The following is a 19,989-nucleotide window of genomic DNA, read 5'->3' as shown; positions in this document are numbered from 1 at the left end:
CCGGAAGTCCTCATAATGCAAATCTTAAATTCATGCTAACTGTAACGGGGAGACTGACACGGAGGGATCCATTTGCAGTATTTATTAAGTCACACTTAATCAACATACAACACGCACGACTGTGCGAACATACAACATACACATCAATGAGAATGGGCTGGAGATGACAGACACAGAGTGATTACCAGGCATGGGTCAGAGGCAGGCAGCGTGATTCAGAGTCCGTGTAACAGGCTTTGGTCGTGGGCAGGCAGAAGACAGAGCAGAGTCAGGAAACGGGCTGAAGTAGTAAACGGGAGATCAGGCAGGTTAGAACGCTCAGAAATGCTGGCCGGGGCTAAACAAGACTTCGCACAGAAGAGAGAGTGGGTCATTAGCGGATTTGATATCAGGTGTGCTGGAATCAGAGTGGAGGGATGGCGTAATGTTAGAAGTCCGGAGATGGTGGCCTCTGCTGGCCAGCGAGGGAAATGACTGGGACCGAGTCGGTGACAGAGCCCCCCCCAACGAACGGCTCCTGAAGTGAGGCGAGTCTCGACGCCGGGGTCTTCCACGGGGGCGAGGGGCCGGCATATCCGGATGTTGTAAGTGGAACTCTTCCAGTAGTGTTGAGTCAAGAATGTCCTTGCGGTTGATCCATGATCTTTCCTCCGGGCCGTACACCGCCCAATCGATGAGATATTGGAGTTGTCCACCCCGGCGTCTGGATCTCAGGATTTCGTGGATCTGGTAGGCCTCCTCTCCATCGATCATGAGAGGCGGGGGACCCTGTTCACCGGCTGCCACCTCCCTATCCGCCTCGGCTGGACCAACAGCAGGCTTGAGCAGGGAGACATGGAAAGTGGGAGAAATACGGTACTGATTAGGGAGTGTCAGTCGGAATGAAACAGGAGATATTTGTTTATCTATTTGGAAAGGACCCACGTACCTGGGGCTGAGCTTCTTGCAGGGTAGTCTGAGGCGTAAGTCACGGGTGGAGAGCCATACCCATTGTCCTGGGGAATACGTGGGACCAGGGCGTCGGTGTCGATCGGCTTGTTCTTTGAAATGCTGTACGGCGTGAGAGTGATGGGTGTGAGCTGCGTTCCATACTTTCTCGCAACTTTTGAACCAAGTATCTACAGCGGGGAGTTCAGTGGTCTCGCCGGACCAGGGGAAGAGAGGAGGTTGGAAGCCCAGGACGCACTGAAATGGAGTCAAACCTGTTGATGCCTTTCTCAGAGAGTTTTGAGCGTATTCTGCCCACATAAGGAATTTAGCCCATTCAGCCTGATTGGAATGACAGTATGTGCGGAGGAATCTGCCGATCTCCTGGTTCAGGCGCTCTGTTTGACCGTTGGATTGGGGATAGTAGCCGGATGTTAGGCTAACGTTTACTTGGAGGTTCTTAAAGAAGGCGGACCAGAGTCGGGAGGTAAACTGGGACCCTCAATCCGATACGATGTCTTCAGAGAGACCATAATATCGGAACACAAATTCGCAGAGCAGTTCGGCCGTTTCCATGGCTGTAGGCAGTTTGGCTATGGAAATGAGGCGACAGGATTTAGAAAATCGGTCCACAACAGTGAGGATGGTGGTATTTCCTTGTGATACAGGTAAATCGGTGACGAAATCTATGGCAATGTGTGACCAGGGACGACGTGGCACCTCCAGGGGTTGGAGCAGTCCAGCTGGACGGTGACGGGAGTGTTTGGACATCTGACAGGGTGAGCATTTATTAATGAAATTGATGACGTCCTTGTTTATAGATGACCACCAGTATCGGGATTGGATTAATTGTTCTGTGGCAGTGCTGCCTGGATGACCGGAGCTGGGGTGGTCATGTACCTCGGCGATGAGTCTCTCACGGAGTGACGGGGGAACAAAGATCTTGTTTTCAGGACAGGACTGTGGCATGGAACTGTGTTCAGAGGCTTGAAGAATTTCATGCTCGATGTCCCACTGAATGGGAGCGATTATCAGGGGATCTTTGAGAATGGGCTCATCACCGTTATCTGATGTTTCCTCGTCTGAGAGGCGGGAGAGAGCATCTGCCTTAATGTTCTTCGAGCCAGGGATGTATGTGACTTGAAAGTCGAAGCGTGTGAAGAACAAAGCCCATCTTGCCTGTCTAGGGTTCAGACGTTTACAGGATCGAATGTATTCCAGGTTTTTATGGTCTGTGATGACGGTGAAAGGATGTTTGGCGCCCTTAAGCCAATGTCTCCACTCCTCTAAAGCAGCCTTCATAGCGAGGAGTTCACGGTTTCCCACGTCATAGTTCCTCTCCGCGGAGTTGAGTTTGCGAGAGTAGAAAGCACAGGGATGGAGCTTCTTCATAGATAGGGATCTCTGGGACAGAATGGCTCCAATGCCAGTGTTTGATGCGTCGATTTCAACCACGAAAGGTTGCTAGGGATCAGGATGACGCAGAATGGGTGCACTGGAGAACCGGGTTTTGAGCTGGGTGAATGCTCGAGTAGCGTCTGGGTTCCACTTGAGGCGAGCATTATTTGCCTTAACCATGGCGGTAAGTGGAGCAGCAACTGAGCTAAAGTTTCTTATAAAGCGTCGATAGAAATTGGCAAAGCCCAGGAATCGTTGCAGTTGTCGGATAGTTTCTGGTTGTGGCCATTGCATTACTGAATCGACCTTCTGTTGATCCATGGCCACGCCCTCGGGGCTGATGATGTAACCCAGGAACGATATACATGTTTGATGGAACTCGCACTTGGAAATTTTAGCGTATAACTGGTTCTGGATGAGGCGTTTGAGCACCGCCCTGACGTGCTGAATATGCTCTGATAAGGAATTGGAGTAGACCAAGATGTCGTCAATGTACACTATGACCCATTGGTTGAGCATGTCTCGAAATATTTCATTTACAAAAGCCTGGAACACGGAAGGACTGTTTGCTAGGCCGAAGGGCATAACGAGGTACTCGTAGTGGCCGTTGATTGTAGAGAACCCGGTTTTCCACTCGTCTCCCTGTCGGATGCGGATGAGGTTATATGCACTGCGGAGGTCCAATTTGGTGAAATACTGGGCTGAGCGGAGTTGTTCGAGGGCTGCTGAAACCAATGGTAAGGGATAGCGATATTTGACAGTGATTTCGTTCAATCCTCGGTAGTCGATGCAGGGGCGTAAACTGCCATCCTTCTTTTTCACGAAGAAGAAGCCAGCTGAAGCAGGTGATGTAGATGGTCTGATAAAGCCCTTTTCTAGCTCCTCTGAGATGTAAGTATTCATAGCTTCAGTCTCAGGTTGAGAGAGAGGGAAAATTCGACCACATGGTCGATGGCACAGTCATTTTCACGATGAGGAGGGAGCTTGGTAGCTTTCTGCTTATTAAAAGCCTCGGTTAAGTCGTGATAAGCCTCGGGAATTTGACAGAGTTCAGGGTCTTCGGTGCTGGTAATCGTGTTGATCTGGACTGGGGAAACAGAATGCAGACACTGGGTAAAGCACTGATCGCTCCATTTAATGATCTCACCAGTTCTCCAGGAAACTTGAGGGTCATGTAGTTGTAACCATGGTAACCCGAAGATTACAGAGTTTCGAGGGGAGTCGATGGCAAGAAGGGAAATCTCCTCTTCGTGGAGAGAGCCTGTTTGAAGAGAGATTGGTAGAGTCTGGAATTTTATGTGTCCCTCTCCTAGTGGGCGCCCGTCTACAGCAGTGATGGCTAGGGAGGAATCACAGGAGGTTAGAGGAATGGAGTGAGTGATAGCAAACGTGTAATCGATAAAGTTGCCAGCGGCTCCTGAATCGATCATGGCCATGGTCACAATCTCATCTCCTTTGTGTTTCAAACTGACAGGTATACTCATAATGTCATTAGTGGTCGTGAACATTATGGTAGCACTCACCGGAAGGGTTTTAGGGGGAGGCTTGTTGGGACATAAAACCTTAGTATGACCTGGAAGTCCGCAATAGATGCACTGGTGATTTCTCCTCCTTCGTTCTCGTTCCTCAGGATTCAGGCGGGTTCTGCCCAGTTGCATGGGTTCAGCGGAGGTGTCAGGGGATACAGGACTGGAAGCAATTGAGCACAGTGGGTTACGAGTGCGGAGGAGAGTGTCTAACCTTATGGATAGTTCAATCAGCTGGTCCAGTGTTTTTCCCTCGTCACGACATGCCATCTCTTTTTGTAGTTCTGGTTTCAGAGCCTTTCTGTAGAGCGTAGTAAGTGGATCATCAGCCCAGCCTGTTTGCGCTGCCAGAGTGCGGAAATGCAGTGCGAATTCAGCTGCAGAGCGATCTCCCTGTTGGATAAACAATAGCTCCTCGCCAGCATTACGACCACCCTCAGGGTGATCGAACACAGTGCAAAAACGTTTGAGAAAGTCTTTAAACGAGGGAAATATCGGGGTGCTGTCTGGCCAAACTGCAGTAGCCCAGTCTAATGCTTTCCCTGTGAGCAATGAGGACACAAAAGCAATTTTCCATTCTCATCCTTCAACAGGTGGGGCTGTTGGGCGATAAACAGTTTACATTGCAACAGAAAGCCTTTACATTTTGCTTGGTTACCTGAGAATTTGTCAGGAAATGCCAATCGAGCTCCGGAGACCATCGGGGGTTGTGTCACAACAGGTGGGCTCCGAGAGTAGTTGGCGGTGAGTTGCGCTGTGGGAGCAGCTTGCAGGTTTTGCAGTGATTTTCACAAGTTCGTCTGTCAACTGAGATAAGTGCGTTAGTTGCTGTTGATGAGTGGTCAATACCTGAGCTTAAGCTGTGACTTCGTGAGACAAAATCTGTATGGCTGCGGGATCCATGTTGGGCGAAGTCTTCTGTAACGGGGAGACTGACACGGAGGGATCCATTTGCAGTATTTATTAAGTCACACTTAATCAACATACAACACGCACGACTGTGCGAACAAACAACATACACATCAATGAGAATGGGCTGGAGATGACAGACACAGAGTGATTACCAGGCATGGGTCAGAGGCAGGCAGCGTGATTCAGAGTCCGTGTAACAGGCTTTGGTCAAGGGCAGGCAGCGAGTATCAGAGTCCGTGTAACAGGCTTTGGTCGTGGGCAGGCAGAAGACAGAGCAGAGTCAGGAAACGGGCTGAAGTAGTAAACGGGAGATCAGGCAGGATAGAACGCTCAGAAATGCTGGCCGGGGCTAAACAAGACTTCGCACAGAAGAGAGAGTGTGAGCTGCTTATAAAGGGTACGTGGGTCATTAGCGGAATGGATATCAGGTGTGCTGGAATCAGAGTGGAGGGATGACGTAATGTTAGAAGTCCGGAGATGGTGGCCTCTGCTGGCCAGCGAGGGGAATGACTGGGACCGAGTCGGTGACACTAACCAACAAATGATCAAAGAAAATGTATTAATGTAATACAATATGAACTGATTTTTACTTTAAACTGTAATTATTTATTATGTATTATTTATTAATCATTCATACAGTTCAATGAACGCAACCTGTGGTAGATTATTAAAGACACAAACCCCTCACTGCATGACAGCTGCACCTGTAGCAAACCTCTTAAGTCCTGCAGCGCGATGACTTTATGATTGTTTATGAGCGTCAAAAGTGGCGGATCTGTTCGGCAAAATAATTAACTGCGTGTCACCGCATCCCAAATGATTTACGTGAAGTTTATTTATAAACTAATTTCCAGAGGATCACGTGATTTTGATTGAACACGGCTGGTTCTGCATTAGCATGTATGATCCACCAATCACGGCATTCCTAACCCACTGTAAAGAGCCAGGGTTTCCCACTACAGTCATCTTCAATTTGAAGAATCCCCCCTTCCACCCTTACCTCTCCAGCTTTCCCTTCAAAGGGTGGCACGGTGGCCCAATATTTAGCACTGTAGCCTCACAGCCAGAGCGTCACCGGTTCTAGTCCCTTAACAGGCCAGCTGTCATTTCTGTGCATAGTTTGCATGTTTTTTCCGTGCTCGCGTGGGTTTTCCCCAGGTTCTCCGGTTTCCTCCCACATTCCAAAAACATGTACTACAAGTGAATTGATCAATCTAAATTTAGCACTACAGTCAAACTCTCATCCAGCAGCACAAATTCTGTGAGTTAGCCCTCAAACAGGAGGAGTGAAATGTTACAATTCAGCCCACAGTCGGGGTTAATTGTAACGTTATAAAATGAGAATTATGACATAAAAATGGATTTGAAAGCTTTTTAATCAGCATTGAGCTTTCAGTATAGTTTGTGTGTCTCTGTGTTACAAAGCTGAATGAAATGTGCAAATGTGCATCAGCTTCAACAATTGAACACTATTTTTGTTTGCAGGCTTCATGAGCCCACAGAGGTCAAACACTGAACTCAAACTACTTTTGACTTTCTCTTTTATAAGCTATAGCAATACTGAAATTAAATCATATAAATACAGTTTTAAATCTGCTTGAGGTTGGTGGTAACATTTCACTGATGTGACTAGCAAGTTACTAGCTTTTGTTGTTTCAACTGACCCAGCATTATGTGGCCATGAATCTGTTCTCCTACAGCTAACAGCTAAAACATTATCACCAACAATGTGGATTAAGTATATCCACAATCAGACACACAGATTACATGGGTTTAACTACAAATCAGGCAATGATATCTTAAAAATAATTAATTAGCTAATCTTAGCTGAAGTGTAGTTTTTCTGTCTAATATCTGCTGTGTCTGTCACAGGACTTTTTCATATGTGGTATGAGGACTAAAATGAGCATGTGTGAAGTGAATCAGCTGATTTGTAACTAGTTCCTTGTTGTAGAGATTTTAAGTGTTACAACTATCCCCGGTCTCTCTCTTCAAATCTAAGAGCTCTATTTTGACGGTCCATGCGCAGAGCGCAAAACGCAGGGCGCAAACGCTTTCAGGGTGTGTCAGAACGGATTTTTGCTAATTTAAAGACGGGAAAATCTGCTTTGCGCCGTTCTGCATGGTCTAAAAGGGTTGAGTTTATTTTCTTAATGAGTTATTTGTGTGTTTTGAAAATAAACCAATTAGAGTTCCATCTCCCATTCCCTTTAAGAGCCAGCTGCGTCGCGCCATAAGCGCATTCGCTATTTACAGGACGCAAAAGTAAGTCTAAGTGGAAAAACTGAGCATTTTACTAGCAAACAGTTAACATTTTTTTAACAGAAAACTGTTAAACAGAGCATCTACTGCATGAGAAGGAGAGATAATCGCGATTAATTGCGTTTGTTAAGCGCAAATATTCGTTTCAAAACTATTTCTAAATTCAGTTCTAATTTCCAGCAAACAAATAAATGAACAATAATAACGAAGTGTGTTCAAAAACCTGAGTTATATCCTAAAACACATGCTGTGCCCCATATGGTCTAAAACCTGACAGGTGGGCAAATCTAAGCTTGTTTTTAATAAAACAAATATAAATATGGATAAAATAAATAATACTGCTAATAATAATAACATTATACATTATATAAATTGTTATGAATGAACTGAAAAAGCCCCCCGAGATGAAGAAGACATAAAAGCAGTGATTTTTCATATTTATGTAGGCTAGAAAATAATATGATTTGTAATATTTTAATCCTTTATATTTATATCCTATATCTATTCTTATTATATCCTATATCCTTATTGTTTATTTTTTTCATATGTAAAGATATTTGCTTATTGCTCTCTTGTGCGTATTAAGCAGTGTGTAAGCGAGGCGCAAGAGTTTAGACCGGGTTTGTTTTGGTCTAATTAAAAATCTATTTTAGTTTCGCAAAATAGCAACGCGCCAGCAGTGCGCCTCAGAACGCCTTCCTTTTTAGACCAGAACGCCTATGGATGCACATATGAGCGCAAATGCATTTTCTATTCAAACAGCGAAGCGCAACGCCTCAAAACCACTCTTGCGCCAAGCTGAAACTAGCAAAAGTCTATTGCACTGCGCCTTGCACCACATTGCGCCGGGTGTATGATAGGGCCCTAAACATTAACTTGTATTTGAAATATAACGTTCACAATTACAATTTAAATTAGAGATTAGATCTGCTTACAGCGCATCATTTACAGTATGTGTTTCAGAAAAGTGAGTGATTATAAATACACTGACCAATTCATAAGTGATTTATCAATTCATACATGCAGCATTTCCATGATTTGGTGGAATTGAGATCATATCATAAGTAAACTGTGGAGTTTGTGTAAACTGTGCATCCGACCACCGTTTTTCAGGTCGACTTGGGTAAGGTTCGCAGGTGCTCCGTCTGTGCACAAACTTTCATTTTGTGTTTTTGCAAGGTTCAAACATGGTAAAATTGGCTTTAGTCTGTTCTTCGACCTGCACCATTTAACAAACTAAATCAAAAGCCACACCGCTAGGCTATTTACAAAACAAATATATATCGAAATATGTATCGGCTATACATCGAAAACACACATTATTTTACACAACTATGAACACGTTAACACGTTTGTGATAATTATTTCACCAATGATGCAGCTTGTAGAAACTTCTAAGTTTGCAGTAACTGAAAAGCACTTCACTAGTGCGTATCTGCTCGAGAGCTCCACAGTTTTTTTCAATCATAGCATCTGATGACATGATGCACTAAACATACTAATAATAACAGTGTGATCATACAGTACAGGGAACAGCAAATGCTGATCACATCGGTGTTATCATACGCATCAAAGGGTAAAAGGGCGTTCATATATTTTTAATTATTATTCTGTGATTCCTCCGTGCACCACTAGAAGAAAGCCTGCGTACCACACTTTGAGAACCACTGGTATAGATAGATAGTTAGGCCTTGTCTGTGTCAGGTTTTTCCTTTTTCAGCTAATGGAGAGCAGGCAGAAGAGGGAGACTCAAAAGAGCATCGGTGGACATTTATCTAGAAAATGCTGGAGAACAGCAGGTAGGGCTCTGTCAGTACTGTCTATGGGTGCGTTCCAAATCACATACTTGTACACTATTCTATGCCATTTTGTAGTGTAAATGGTGTAAGTAGTGTGTTCACACTGAAATATTCTTTTTTTTCAGCTTTTTTGCCTTTATTAGATAGGACAGTAATGGGACAGGAAACGAAGTGGGAGACAGAGAAGGGGGTAGAGTTGGGAAATGTCTTCATGCTGGGATTCGAACTCGGGATGCCCTATTGTGCTACTAGTTTGCTTTCAAAGAAATCCATTGAGATTAAATAAAGACCTGATATCTTTCTCTTTGACAGGTTGGCATGGAGCATGTGGAGGAACAGGGAAACGCACCTTAGTAATGACAAGTGCATCGTAATAAATTAGATACAGACTTACACTTTTTTAGGTTGAATCAAATTAACTTTATAAAACATTTAAAATCATATACTTTCATTTGTACATACTAGATGATTGTCTGGAATCTCTTTAAGTCAGATAAATGTCTTGTTTGCGGCAGGTGTTTCTTTTTCCTGTAATGGACACACAACAGACAGAAGAAGGAGACTCACAAGAGCATCGGTGGAGATTTGTCTGAAAACCGCTGGTTAACAGTTTATGCATTTCTGGAGTTCAGCAAGCATGTAGAGCTCTGTTAGTTGTGTCTTTATCTTTTCCAGGCTGGAGTGCAGCATGTGTAGACAAATAGGAATCACACACCTCAGCAATGGACACTGATGGTCAGGAATATCCTTTAAAGGCAGATGAATGGGTGCATGGATGGATGTTCTTCCAAGTGGAAGGGGGTGGTGGTGGGCATAGATTGTTAGATATATGTCTTGTCTGTGGCTATTATTTACAACTACAACAGGCAGAAGAGTCAGACTCACGAGCAAAATGGTGTATATTTATCTGAGGAACACTGGAGAACGTTTGGTTTATTGATGCAGATCATCCAGCAAGTAGAGCTTTGTTAGTCTTGTATTTGTCTTTTGCAGATTAGACTGGGGCCTGTGGAGAAATGGGACTCGCACCTCAGCATGACTGGAAACTGATGGTCTGGGCTGCGTTTCCCAAACAACGAAGTAACTCGCGGCTAAGCTATAAAAGTCTGATGCATCGTTTGAAAAAAGAATGATGTAGTGACGAGTGTTTCCCAAAACCTGTAGTTTCTCTGTCGCAGATCCATCGCTTAAACCAGGTTAGTTATAATTATGATAAAATGCCCGTAATGATGCTCTAAACTACTTTTTTAGAGAAGACAAACATAATTCCTTTGTGCAAATTATACACACTGTAACCAAGGGGGGGACACAAACAACTGAGGTTGGATCCACATGCAGGTTTATTCAGTGGTCAGGCTAGCAATGGTCAACACAGGTGCAAACAGATGTATAAAAGCAAATCCAGAATCGCAGTCAATATAACAAGCTAGAAGTCGAAAGGCATGCGGCAGACAGGGACAACTAAATAACAAGGCTAGGCAACTACACGTGAAAACAAGGCTAGGAAAATGCGTTGTTATGTCACTGTGGCAGAAAAAAGACTCGGCAAAGTGAATGAGTGTGTGTGCTGCTTAAATAGTGTGTGCAATCAGTCTCTGACAATCCTCAGGTGGTGCGAGTGTAATCAGTCTAGATGAGGAAGCATGTGTGTCTGGGTGAAGTGCATGTATGCAGTTGTAGTCCATAAACTGGCAGATTTGTAGTTAGAATGAGAGATAATGTTTAGAGGTTTAGAGGTAATAATGGTTAGAGGTCGCTGGTGATTGTGACACGCGCACACGCATTTAAAATAGAATTTAATATTAGATTTAGTAAAAATATGCACTCGCTTTCCATATTAACTGAAATATATGTAAATGACACAAACAGGGCTAATGTTTGTTTACTAATATTATTGAGAAGTTAAACATTACACATTCTATTCTAAAACATATAACTTACAAAAGCTAACACGTATTCTAATATCATATAAATCATAAAAATAAATAAATAATAAAGGCTATTTATTATAAAATGAAATGTAAAATTAATTATTTATTAGAAATGAAAAAATCATACGTTAATAATAATATTAATGATGATGATGGTGATGATGATGATTATTATTATTATTAGGTAGGATATATACTTTAACACATATAAACCACTGCAGAAAGTTCTAACCAGCAGGCCTATGTCATATACAATACAGATACTTAATAAATAACCCACTATAAATTGAAATAATTAATGTATGCTTTTTGTTTTCACAAACTTTGAAGACGTAACATAAATTTTGCTTTTAAATAATAGGTCACCTATAGCTTTCGTCATGAGGCTTGTTCAAAATGACATCAATGTTTTCAAAGTGCACTGCGAAGGGAGCACAGTTGTAAACTGTAAGATCTGTAAGATCACGAAAACTGAACTGTAAAAATAGTTTGAACGCAAATTACACCTAAGAGAGATGACTTTAATGTTTTGTTTTTTTTTTTAATAATTGTAACTTTGAATGTTAAAATGTTCTAAATGAATAGGGCATAGGGGGATAACTGAGAATAGAACACAGTCAGGAACTGTTTCTAATTACAGCTCCAGAGCTGTAGTTTCAAGTGCTCAAGTTTGTGACGCAGTTTGTGAATGTTCTTTGGAGCGATGGATTTGGGAAACGGCAAATTAACAAACTATGTTTATAACAATGGAACTTGTGACCTTAGTTGGCTAACAATGGTTTTGGGAAACGCACCCCTGGTTAGGTATTTTTTGGATGAATGGATGGATGATAGATTAATGAATGAATGGCTGGTCAGATGGTAAATACAGTAGATGTCCTTCCAAGAGGAAGGGGGTGGAGGTGGGCATAGATAGTTGGAAAGATGTGTGGCAGCTATTTATATTGTAGTTGATGTACACACAACAGACAGAATAGGAGATTGACCAGGGGTGTCGCTAGACCCCATATACGGAGACACGTGCTCCATTAAAGGGGGCAATGCAGTAAATAAAGCAACAGTTTAATCGAGAACAAACTGACGCATGTGTGCAGAAAACCACTCTTGTGTGCCTCACACACCGCTGCTTCTACTTCTGCTGTGAATCCCGGTTGTTTAACATGCACACTGAAAAAAATACATGCCACTCATAAAACCAGCAGAACAGCCTTTAATGCAGTGGTGTCTGCGCTCAGTAAGTTTTGCAAGTCTGCAAAACTACTGTTTAAGTAATATGAGGATGATCATATTTTGACTATACAAGGCTTTTTTGTATGAAGCACAAAGGAGAGATGATGAATGAGTCAGGAAAGTTAGACTTAATAACATTATTTCTCGGCCATCAGAGTCAGGTCTCAGACAACAGATAATTCTATACATTTTTGTTTTGTGTTTCTCAGAATTCTCATAATTTAAAATTCATGCAAAAGTTTTTTAAGAAAATTTAAAATCAGTTGAATGTAAAGACACAACTGAGTGATAGATTATGAGAGTGATTCGATTATGTTAATTATTTAGGGAAAAAAGTATTATTATAATACAAACATTAAATAATAATAATAATAATAATAATAATAATAATACTTTTATTTATAATATAATTCAAATTTTAATGTAAAATATTCAGTATAGCTATTTATATATGGGTAAATAAATGTTTTTTTGGGTGGGGTGAGGTTGAGGGGGGCTCATGGCCCAGTAGAGCTTTACCCCTGAGACTCACAAGGGGAACAGTGGAGATATACTGGAAGACCTGGAGCTCGGCAAAGAGGTAGAACTGCTTGAACAGACTGAAAAATGGAGTTAGTTTCCAAAGAAATGTAGTAAGATTAATTATAGACCTGATATCTTTCTCTTTGGCAGATTTGTACGGAGCATGTGAAAGAACAGGGAAACACACCTCAGTAATCACAAGTGCATCGTAATAAATTAGGTACAGCCTTACATTTTTAAGTTGAGTCAAATTAACTTCATCAAACATTTTAATTTATTTATTTACATTTTCACAGAGTGATAGTCGGGTATTTTCTTTAGATAGGATTGATGGACGGACGGACGAATAGATAGTATCAAACAAGCAGGTAGAGCTCTGTTGATGTTTTCTTTGTCTTTTACAGAGTGGAGTGGAGAATTTAGGGAATCACATCTCTGCAATGATGAGAAACTGCTGGTCAGGTATCACCTATCACCGAAAGATGTTCAAGAGGAAGGGGGTGGTGGTGGGCTTGAGCTGGGCTCAGACTATAGGAGTTTTAAAAACCTAACCGATAATGAAATCTGGTTGCTGTGAACACATGAGGAGAATCTTTGGCTAATTTTTTAGCCCACCTCAAATCTTAAATGTGTGCTAAGTACAAAATATGAAAACTGCGCCACAGAACACAAGATATTAAGGTTATCGTGACCGATGGAGCACATCACTCTCTTTATCAATAATTACCATTTATTACTATACTAATATTAGACCAACTGCCACTACTGGCAAAACACTCTCATGCGCTCAAAATACATTTGGATCCTGTTTGAGTAGCTGTTAGTGGCGGTGATAAAGTTAAATAAATTGTGACCAATATGAATTATGTCCAGTAAGGGTGTTCGGCTCTGGGTTCTTCGGGGTCGACTGCTATTCTCTTCTCCTAATTTTGGAGTCGGTGGAATCGGCTCAAGAATCGACACCTTTTACATTCACTTAAAATAGCGCAAGGATTAAACATGCTGTATCATATCGTTCTTTATACAAGCAGTTCTCCTGTGGTCAGACAAAATCAGCATTTTAAATCATCTGCAGTCGAAATAAAATAATAATCCGCCTATACTTTTTTTAATTTAGAAAAGTAAATTGCAATCTTTGAGACAGAAAGTTAAAACATCAATTTATTATCAAAATATTTAATGAAAAGATGTGTAGCAGCAGTTCAATAACAAATTAAAAAACACCCCAATTGAGCCCAAACAACGCTTAAATAAAAATCTAAATGTTTGATACATAAACACAGAGCATGAGTGAACAAAATAATCAGGAATAGTAATTTTTTCTGCAGTTCTTATGTAAGTTGATCCGCTTCCAATTTAGAAACAGACTCAACTCCCATATTTCTGTTCTCAAGTCGATTCCAGTACTAGGTTCATTGAGAGTCGAGGAGTCGACTCCCCGTCCCTAATGCCCAGACAAATGTCTAATAATAATAATAATAGGCTTATAATCTCTCCATCATGCCACGATGTGCTGTGCTTTCTTGCTCAAAAGCTAAATTGTTACCTGTTGCACTGCCTATATTGTGTAGAAAAATAATCTGTTATAGCATATAGAGCTACTCTATGTTGGTTTACGGCACTAGACACAGGCCTCACAGGAAAGATATATCTGTAATTTCTAAAAGCACATTTTAATGTTGAAGCTTTTTGTTTTTTGGAGATAACTAGCAATTTAGTAGGCATAGCTACCCAGCTACATCTGGCTCATAAATATTCACACACAGAATAACGTTAGTGGCTAATGAAAACTGATCATTTAAGCTTATTATAAGGAGGTTGTTGTCCTATCCACAAACGGAATAACTCACTTTTTTAATAACTTATTATTAATTTAGTAATATTTTACCAACTGCCACTACAGGAAAACACTAATATCCTGCACTCGAAATAGGCTACACTACGTCTCAGTTTGCGTAGCTGTTCATGCAGTTAGCCTGTAAAATTAAATTAACACACGCAAGTTGAGCTGCAAGTGTCTTTTAAATTTGCTCTCACACACAAACATTCATTTCATAAATGCGTATTATATATAACTAATAATCATTGGCAATTGGGATGTTTATAAGGGTCTGACATGCAGGTAGTGGACAGCAGAATGAAGAAATGTTGATTTGATATGTCTAAACGAATGTTCAATTATAATTATATCAATTATTCACACACCCATACACTCTCACATTCACACCAATACACTATGGCCAATTTAGTTTATTCAGTTCACCTATATTGCATGTCTTTGGACTGTGGGGAAAACCACACGAACATGGGGAGATCATGCAAACTCTACATAGAAATGCCAACTGACCCAGCTGGGACTCAATCCAGCAACCTTCTTGCTGTAAGGCGACAGTGCTAACCACTGAGCCACCCTGTCACAGTGATATTACTATTTATGACAATAATTGAAATCTCTCCGTCTTGCTGCGATGGCTGTGCTGTGTTTGACTGGCAATAGCTCAGCTTTTAGATTGCTAGAGCCTCTTTAAAAGTGAAATTGTACCTGTCACGCATTTAATAAGCCCAGTAGTGTAGAAAAATAAAATAATTCACTCAATCCAACACCCCTGATCTTCAGTTATCACTTACTGTCAAATTATTCTCATAGATTAAAATATTGTTTACTGGACTAGGCTATATAGACGTTGACCTAATGATTTTATAGGCTATTGAACTCATTCTATCCTCATCACAGAAAAATAAATAAATTAATGTATAAAAACACAGTTTAGTTTTTCTCAGTGGCTTTGGTGCATTTCTCACAACACTTTTTCCATTTGCACAACAGTTAATGCATTTCTCAAAACAATTAGCACAAACTGCAAAACCTAGATGATAACCTGAAAAAGTGAGTCACTTACTCAAAATGGATAGCTCATTCCTCAAAAGCAAGTATTGATGTCAATGAGAGTGTCAGTGTCATCGAGAGGAAAAGTCCTGACACCATTGTTTATTCACAAGATAGTCAAATGGCTTTGTCATGTTTTCATTATGACAGTTTGCTCTATTTTTTTTTCAATGCAATAAAGTCTGATTTTGGTGACACTTTCTGAAAATGCTCAAGACAGCACTATATACTATTTGCTCAGCCATTTGAAAACTACAGTAAAGTTAGACATCACTGCATTTAGTGAGGAATCTGATTACAAGACACTGAATATGTATGTTTCACATTTTTACTGCAGATGCTCTTTGCAATTCTAATTTATTCACAGCATTGGGCAAAAGAATAAATACACTCTTATTTACAACAAACATAAACTCCCTTTGGGCAGAGCTGTGCACAACTGTAAACAATGTGTGCTGTGCACAACTTTCAAACATTAAGTACAAATTGCAACTGAACCTACAACATACACAGGTCTGTAAATCATTCATGAAATTGTTCAATTTAGAAGACATTTTCTGGAAAATAAAGATGTAAAAGTTTTAATAAAATTTTCTTGTCAGATTTCGACAACTAGTTCAACATTTTTGTATGTAATGACTCAAGTAATGAGATGAGGACTATTAGTTTTTAAATGGAATGACTTTTCAGTATTCACAAGTTTAGTTTATTTTGACTGACATGACATAAGCGAATAATAATTTTATAAACAGCAGAGAGTTGTATGAAAGCAATTGATACATGTCCAAAAGCATTCACAATTTGTTGGAAGGAATGAGAAACTGCTACTATGATGTGCACAAATGACTAATAGTTTTGAGAAATGCATTAACTGTTGTGCAAATGTAAATAGTGTTGTGAGAAATGCACCAAAGCCACTAAGAAAAACTGTAATATGTTGAATCATTTTGGGTTTTGGAGATAACTGGCAATGTTCTAGTGCCCGGCTACACGTGTCATCCATATCTGCACACCGCTATAAGAATAACGTTAAATCTGGCTAATAATAAAGGATAATTCAAGCTTATTATTCAAAAAAATGATATATTTATTTATTTATTAAAAGCAACATGATTCTCTCCAGCTCATGGCTTTGTTAATACTGAATAGGTTTGAACTGCTGTGATTAGCCCGATTTCAAATCCTGGATTTCAATCATGTCTGTTATGATCAGGGAGGCTGCAATTTGTGTTCAAGATGGCGAGGTGCAAGATTCTATCTTTAAACGGCTCACATTACCAGATAATCTGCGCTGAGAACCGATCAAAGTCCTCGACAAGATTTCATCTCCGATTTTCAGGAGGTCAAAATAAATTGGATTACAACTTCTGTAGTCTGAGCTCAGCTTTAGATAGATAGATGTATTCTCTGCGGCAGGCGTTTCTTTTTCAGGTAATGGACACACAACAGACAGAAGAAGGAAACTCACAAGAGCATCAGTGGAGATTTGTCTAAGGAACGCTGGAAAACATTTAGTGCACTGCAGGAGTTCAGCAAGCATGTAGAGCTCTGTTAGTCGTGTCTTTGTCTTTTACAGTCTGGAGTGCAGCTTGTGGAGAAATATAGGAATCACACACCTCAGCAATGACTGGACACTGATGGTCAGGAGTGTCCTTTAAAAACAGGTGGATAGGTGCATGGCATGAATGTCCTTCCAAGAGGAAGAGGGTAGTGGTAGACATGGATTGTTAGCTAGATGTCTTCTCTGTGGCTGTTATTTATTGTAGGTAATGGACATACAGCAGGGAGAAGACAGAGACTCACAAGAGCATCAGTGGAGATTTTTTTTTTAATTGCCGGAGAACCGCATGTGCATTGCAGGAGCTCAGCCATCAGTTAGGGCTCTGTTGGTGCTGTCTTAGTCTTTTGCAGATTGGAGTGAAGCAGAAGGAGGAGAGTCACAAGGCAACAGTTGAGATATATCTGAAGAGCACTGGAGAAAACTTTGTTTATTGCTGAAGATCAGCAGCATGTAGAGTTTTGTTAGTCTTGTTTTTGTCTTGTATGTCAGATTACACTGGGGCATGAGGAGAAACGGGACTCACACCTCAGCAATGACTAGAAACTGATGGTCTGGTTAGTCATTTTACTGAATAGATAGGTGGATAAATGAATGAAAAATAGATGTCCTTCCAAGAGGAAGGGGGTGGTGGTGGGCTTAGATAGTTAGCTAGATGTCTCGTCTTTGGCAGGTGTTCAAGTAATTGACACACATCAGGCAGAAGAAGGAAACTCACAAGAGCATCAGTGGAGATTTATCTGAAGAACACTGGAGATTATCTTGTGCATTGCTGGAGTACAGCAACATGTAGAGCTTTGTTAGTCGTGTCTTTGTCTTTACAGACTGGAGTGCAGCATGTGGAGTAAAATAGGAATCACACACCTCAGCAATGACTGGACACTGATGGCTAGAGGTTAAGTGTTTCCTTAATGGATGGATGAATTGAAAAATAGATGTCCTTCCAAAAGGAAGGGGGTGGAGGTGGGCATAGATTGTTAGATGTCTTCTCTGTGGCAGTTATTTAAATTGTACACTGTTAACCCTTGATGTAGATTATGCGGTAAATAACTCTAAAATAGCCAGTGTTCTGCTGTAATGAATGGAAACAGTATTTTACTGTAAAACCAGCAGGATTTGTATGTGTTGTGATTGGAAGTGACACAAACAACTGAAGGTAAGATCTAAATGCAGGTTTATTCGAAGGTCAGGCAAGCAATGGTCAAAACAGGTATGAACAGGTATGTGAGGGCAAATCCAGAGTCGTAATCGAGGTACAGGCAAAAGGTCGAAAGGCTGGCGGCTAAACAGGATAACGAGGATACTAAGCTAGATTAAGACACGGAAAAACAAGACAGGAAGAAACGCGTAGAATTGTCACCAAACAGTAAACAAGACTCTGCAACCTGAATGAGTGTGTGTGCTGCTTAAATACTGTGTGAAATATCAGTCTGTGACAAGTTTCAGCTGGTGATGTAATCAGAAAGATGAATGACCAGGCGTGCGTGTTTGGAAGAAGTGCATGTATGAAAATGTAGTCTTGGAGAATGCGGAAGTTGAGTTCATGATGATAGAGGAAACCAGCGATCTCCAGAGAATGATCGCTGGTTATCGTAACATAGCCCCCCCTCTAAAGAGCGACTTCCAGACGCTCCAAATACAGTTCAGGCGGGAGGTGGAGCAGAGGCGGAACAGGGGGAGGGATGGAGGGCCAGGACCATGCAGCTGGAGCGTACCTGGGGCGTGAAGCTGAGGCAGGCCTGGAGCGTGGAGTTGCTGAAGGCCTGGAGCGTGGAGCTGCGGAAGACCCGGAGAAGGGAGCTGCGGAGGACCTGGAGCGTGGAACTGCGGAAGACCCGGAGAGTGGAGTTGCGGAGGGCCTGGAGCGTGAAGCTGCGGAAGACCTGGAGAGTAGAGCTGTCGTGGTCCTGGATCGTTTGACAATGGAGGACCAGGAGCGTGGAGCTGTGGAAGACCCGGAGAGTGGAGTTGCGGAGGGCCTGGAGCGTGGAGCTGCGGAAGACCCGGAGAGTGGAGCTGTCGTGGTCCTGAATCGTTTGACAATTGAAGACCTGGAGCGTGGAGCTGGCTGCGTCTCCAGCTGTGGCGCTGACTGCGGCGTCGACTCTGGCAGCGGCGCTGGCAGCTCCGGCGGTGGCAGTGACTCTGGCAGCTCTAGAGGATCTGGCAGCACTGGACGGTCTGGCAGCACTGGAGGTTCTGGCAGCACTGGAGGTTCTGGCAGCTCTGGAAGGTCTGGCAGCTCTGGAGGGACTGGCAGCTCTGGCAGCACTGGAGGGTCTGGCAGCACTGGAGGTAGCCTTTCAGGGACATGAACAGATTCAGGACAGGAAGCCATCTTGTGAGCTGGCATACTGGAAGCGGCCATCTTGTGAGCTGGAGGACTGGATGCGGCCATTTTGTGAGCTGGATGTGCGGTGGTGGAATGATCAGCAAGCCCCGGTGTTATCTGGTCTTGCTGTACACTGCCCCTCCCCAAAAAACATTTAGGAGTTTGAAATTAGGTCATTACTTTATGTAGCCATTACAGGTAGTAACTGTGGTAATAAATGGTAAATTACTGTCTCATCTACTCTGATGCTTTATGTGGATATTTATAGAGTTGCATTTATTTTAAGACAGAAAACAATGGTTTAGGCATTAACACACACATACACTGGCTGTCCGTCTTATTCTAAACACAAATGTGTTGTCCTTTAAGGGAGCCACAGGTGTTTGATTTGTTTACTTCTGAGTGTGCTCTATTCTCTGTCTGTCAGTTCAGATGCAGAGTCTGATGTGTTTTAAGCTCTAAATAAGAATCTACAATGAGTGTAAAGGAGTAAATGTGTTCAAATATTTTGAGGGTTTCTTAAATAAAGTCTTTGTGTTAAATCCAATTGTTGTTATCCTGAACTGTGCACTTGAAAGCTACATTGTTAGCTAGTTAGCATCTCCTCACACTTCTTACATGACTTTCATTGAAGTATATGTATTAATTGGACAACTCATCTTTAATGGTTTTGCCATAATGTACAGATGCAAACAGTGTAATGTG

Source organism: Danio rerio, chromosome 6 (genome assembly GCF_049306965.1).
Source record: "Danio rerio strain Tuebingen ecotype United States chromosome 6, GRCz12tu, whole genome shotgun sequence".
Lineage (NCBI taxonomy): Eukaryota > Metazoa > Chordata > Actinopteri > Cypriniformes > Danionidae > Danio > Danio rerio.
This window is presented reverse-complemented; position numbering follows the sequence as displayed.